The sequence below is a fragment of the Carettochelys insculpta genome, chromosome 4, assembly GCF_033958435.1.
Source record: "Carettochelys insculpta isolate YL-2023 chromosome 4, ASM3395843v1, whole genome shotgun sequence".
Lineage (NCBI taxonomy): Eukaryota > Metazoa > Chordata > Testudines > Carettochelyidae > Carettochelys > Carettochelys insculpta.
The window spans coordinates 99,495,404-99,500,738 of NC_134140.1; the positions used below are offsets into that span (position 1 = coordinate 99,495,404).

Sequence of the window (5,335 nt, forward strand, 5' to 3'; positions counted from 1 at the left end):
TTGGCCTCTGAGAATAGAACAGCTCTGGAGATATTTAAGAACAGGTTAGATAAATGTCTATCAGGGATGATCTAGACAGTACTTGGTCCTGCCATGAGGGCAGGGGGCTAGACTCGATGACCTCTCGAAGTCCCTTCCAGTCCTAGCATTCTATGATTCTACGATTCAGTTCTAAGAAAGTTTTGTAAGAATGAGCATTTTCCTCAATGTGAGTCACTTCTCACAGCTATGCAATATACTATGTGCTGTTTGTCTGCTTAGCTGCCAAGTGCCTCTGGTAGCCACATTTCAACTTTGTGGGATATAGTTCATTTGTAAAAAAGTTTTGGGACCCTTTGGTACAGCATAACATACAATGACATTGCATGCCCATTAAGCACATGTAAAATCACCTGCCAAAATCATGTGGTGTTAGACAATTATTTACCAGTAAATAAGGGTATGTCTACATGGCAGCCTTATTTGAAATAAGAGCGATTCTGAAATAGCTTATTTCAAAATAACACAACTACACACAAAAGCCATTTCTACACATGCCACTTTCTTCAAAAGTGGCATTCTAATAAATGGCCTGAAATATATTAATGAGGCACAGATGCAAATTCCCCATGCCTCATTAGCATCAGGTCACGTGATTTGGAGTCCAGAAGATGTTCTTCCAGACTCCAAAATGCCATTTAGAAGCGCGGCCCCTGGAGAGGGGGTCTTCTGGAAGGAAGTCCTTCTTCCGGAGGCCCCTTCTTCCAGAACTTTTCAGGAAGAAGGGTTCTTTTGAAAACAGGGTTTGTTTTCAAAGGAACCCTATCTATACTGCTTATTCGTATCCAAAAATAGCACTTCCAGAACAGCAAGTGGCCTCCTTTATGCAAAGGAGATGTCCAATATGTAAATCAGTGCCTAATTTGCATTTCAGATCATCTGCATTTGTATTCCTCTTCCGAACGGGAATGTAGTGTAGCCGCAGTCTTAGAATGAGGATATTATTTCAAAATAGCATTTCCAATAGCTGCTAAGATAGTTATTTTGAAACTGTTAACAGCTGTTATTTCCCAATTACTTTGTTATGTGTCCTTCCTTAAGGCCTTGGCTACCCTACCCCTCCCTTTCAGAAGAGGCATGTAAATTACGGTTGTTCAAAAATGTAAATGAGGTGCTGATATGAATATTCAGCACCTCATTTGCATAACAGCAGCCATCCAGCCCATCGAAAGTGCTGATTTTTGAAATAAAAATACTTCTGTAGGTGAGGTTCCTTTGAAAGGGTGCCCTGATTTCGAAAGCAGCCTTCTCAAAAAACTTTGGGAAGAAGGCTGCTTTCGAAATCAGGGCACCCTTTCAAAGGAACCCCAGCTACACATCTATTTTTATTTTGAAATCAACACTTTCAGTGGGCCAGGGGGCTGCCATTATGTAAATAAGGCACTGAATATTCATAGCAGCACCCCATTTGCATCTTTGAATGGCCATAATTTACATGCCCCTTCCAAAAGGAAAAGGTACTGTAACCACGGCCTTAGAGGAACAAGAGAAAGAAATACACAAAATAAAAAACTATAGAGACAATATCAGTTATTTTTTCTTTAATTTTAACAAATGTTTTTATGGAACAAGTTACACTAATTTTACAGTAAAGACCACCACAGGGATACATTTATATGTATTTTATTAACGGCCACTGCTGGATTGAAGGAAAAGAGGAACTAGCTTTCCAGTACACACACACACACACTCCTACCTGCACTCGTACACTTACACCAATGAGTTCATGCAGGTGAAGTGTTGCACAAGGACAGCAGAGGAAGCCAAGGCATAGTGGGTCCAGTGTGTCTGGCTGCAGTCATAAATCCAGGGTAGCAAGCTGATTGTATGACCTCCCCCTTGTGAACTTGCTCTCTTTGTCAGCTTGAGTACTTAGGAGCAGTCAGTGCCATCCATCCTGGAGAGACAGGGAGGGGCTAAAGGTCAGAGCCCTGGGCTACCTTCTGCCTCCCCAGCCAGCCAAGAATGACTCCTGCAGAGAGGTGATGGCAAGAAGAAAAACCCTTCCTATAGCTTTGCACCCAACTTTTATGTTTTAGTCCTATAACAATTGTCCTGTCCCACTGTCCCAGGATGCTGTATGACCACAAGTCATCACCACTGTCCCAAGACTCTGTATGACCATAAGTCATCAGCTAACAGCAGATGGGATTTTGATCATCTGTTGATGGGGCCTCTTTCTCAGGTGGATTCCTTTGCAGGGTTCAGTTCTTATTATTCTCTGGCCATCAAGGTGCTGCTGACGTCTGGTTGTCCAGGCAGGTTGGCTTCAGAGATGGAAAAAGTGCCCAAAGAGTTACTTCGGTAAAAGTACAGCTGCTCTGTGAGGGAATGAATTTACGTAAAGGTCACCAGTGTCCCTCTGGAAAACTACTTGTGTAAAAGTACACACACATGTCACATCTTTATTGTACTCAAGTATCCAGAAGTGAAAGCATCTGTACTGTTACTCAACTAACTTTTTGGGTACTTTTTCCACCACTGGCTGGCTCCAGGGACTGATTCCATTACACACACACCCATATTCACATTTTCCTCACTCACACAAAGGAAAGCTTGTTTCAGAAAGAAAGAAATTTCTTTTACAAAAGGAACAGCCAGAATTTATTTCAAGAATTATGATACCTATAAATAATTTCTTACTAACTTTTAATACTTCATATACATCTAGCAGCTGCTACAAAAGAAAGCTTATGAAACAAAATATAACTACATAGAACAAAGAGACATCTACAAATCTAAGCTCCTGTTAACAAAGTTTACAGAAAGTTACAGGACTTAAAACCAGCCATGACTGAAAATTATGGAACTTACATCTGCATTGTCCTGGCTCATTGGAGGCTTCATACAACATTTCATCGTGCAGTCATTTCAGCTGAGAGAAAGAGAGAGAAATTAGGAAAACTTTAAACTTTCTAATGATTTCAAGCAGGGGTTATTGGACTGTGTCCAGAGCAGTTAAAGCACTGTTGTGCCACGTTATGAAGCCCAGAAAGTGAAACTAGCAGGAGAGGAGGAATAAATTTTAGGCTTAGGAATAGAAGACATAGATTGCTGAGCCCCCCACCAACACAAGCAACCCACTCCTACAATCCTGCTCAGCAATGTGTCCAGCACTGTCTCAAAGCTAATTAATGTGTTTGGCTCCACTGCTCCTAATGAGAGGTTGTTCCAGAACCTGGCTCCTCTACTATTTAGAAGCAACTTTCCCATTTCCAGCCTGAATATGCTTGTGGCTGGTTTTTACTGATTTGTTCTCATGCCAGCACTTTTCTTTAATTACATAGCTCTTCACCTTCCCCAGCAGAGGCAAAGTGGGGGGGGGAGGGTCACGTACTCTTCCCTGGCATCACTCCTCCCCCTGCACTCACTGTCAGTGCCACACTGCAGGAAGAGGCAGGGAGGAGTTGAGCTGGAAAGGGGATAAAACCGGGCAGGATATGGAGAGGCATGGTAGGAGTAGCGGCAGGGGGACTGAGGTATGGGAGGATGGAGTGGAGAAGGGGCACGTGGCCAGTGCTCGCCCTGGAATTTCTGCACTAGTCCCCTCTGCTCCCTTGTGTTTACTATCCCCAGCCCCCATTCCAGAATGTATTTATAATCATATCCATTCAGCCTTTTTTTTGCTGGATTAACCCCAGCCCAGCTCTTTGAATCTCTTCCCTTGAGATAGGCCCTCCCTTCCCCAATAATCCAAGTAACTCTTTTCTGCACCTGTTCCCGTATGAATTCATATTTCATGAGTGACCAGAATTGTACATGGTATTCCAAATGAGATCGTAACAGGGTCTTATACAATTGCATTAATACTTTTGTGTTTGTTTTAGAAATACCTCACCTACATCTCTTTTTCACAGCAGCATTTCAATGAAGGTTTTATAGCCATCATGGGAAAGGCCAATACACTCAGGTCTCACTCTTTCTCTGTCACTGCTAACTGAAGAGCCACCTCCCACACTCCACTTACAGAAGAAAGTAATAAGATTTGTTCCAAAGGGTAAGACTCTACATTTGTATTATTAAACTATACCCCCTCTGTGTTACTTCAGTCTTCAAGGCCTTCCAGATCACTCTTTATAACAATCCAATCCTCCCCTGCTTTGAAAATTCTGCCAAACTTTGTACTGTCATCAGATGTCATGAACACATTTCTACTTTTTGTGCCAAGGTCATTATAAAAATATTGACTAAAACCAGTCCTTGAGGCACTCCACTAGTAACCTCCCTCCAGATCAATACTTCAACTTTCAGCACAAACCCATTGTTTTCTCCTCTTAAGTCACCTTACAGTGCTAACAAGTATCAGAGGGGTAGCTGTGATAGTGTGTACCTGCAAAAAAAAAAAAAAGTGAGAAGTCCTGTGGCACCTTATAGATTAATAGATATATTGGAGCATAAGCTTTCGTGGGAAAAGACCCATTTCTTCAGATGTCTGACGAAGTAGGTCTTTGCCCATAAAAGCTTATGCTCTGATATATCTGTTGGTCTATAAAGCACCACAGGACTTCTCGTTCTGACAATCCTTGTAAATCCCCATCATTTCTAATGTACATAATAATTTCCCATGTTGTACTGTATTAAAGGCATTACTAAAGTTCAAGTATGTTAGATTTAGTACATTTCCCTTATCTATGAAATCTGTTACTTTCTCAAAGAGGGAAATTATGTTTGTTAGGCACCATCCACCTTTGGTGAACCTCTGTTGCATTACCAGGCCCACGTGGGGAACAGAGGGAACAGTTGTCCCAGGGCCCAGCACTTCCAAGTGTCAAGGCCTCCAGCAGCCCCTTTTGCCACAGTAGCAGTAGTGGCGGCAGAGCCCCGGGCTCTTTACATGGCTATCAGAGCACCACATTGTGAGCGCCAGGCAGCACAAAGGGCTGGGAGGCAGGTCATGGAGTGCTCCAACCTCATTCTTTCTTATTCATATTTGTTTTTCATAAATAAATAACATTATCATTTATTTTAATTTTGTTGGCATAAGCTAATTCAGATAGACTATTAATAATCCTCATTTTGCACCTATATTTTCTAAATTTCATGAGATAGCTTTGTGGGTTTTTTCAGTAATAACCCCTTTTTTTTTCAATTTCCAGTGGCTCTTTGCAAACTCATATCCATTTCAACATGATCATTTATCTAGCTGGGGCTGAAGCCCTTCCCTGAAAGATTATTTCCCTTTCTTGGGAAGCACAATAGCTTTTGTGTGGTGGATTTAGAGAAACTCCAAACCATTTCCACATTGAAGTCCTTGAGCTCATCAGTCCAGTGGACTTCTTTAAATAATTCCCTTAAT

The 5,335-nt window shown here is 41.8% G+C and overlaps 1 long non-coding RNA gene across 1 annotated transcript; it reads right to left on the bottom strand.

Moving 5' to 3' along the window:
* Window positions 1–1,565: 1,565 nt before the first annotated feature.
* LOC142012119 (uncharacterized) lies at window positions 1,566–2,898 on the bottom strand. Its single transcript, XR_012645268.1, has 2 exons — window positions 2,854–2,898; window positions 1,566–1,936 (listed from the first exon to the last, which is right to left on the bottom strand). It is a non-coding gene; the product is annotated as an uncharacterized LOC142012119 (long non-coding RNA).
* Between the last annotated feature and the right edge of the window lie 2,437 nt (window positions 2,899–5,335).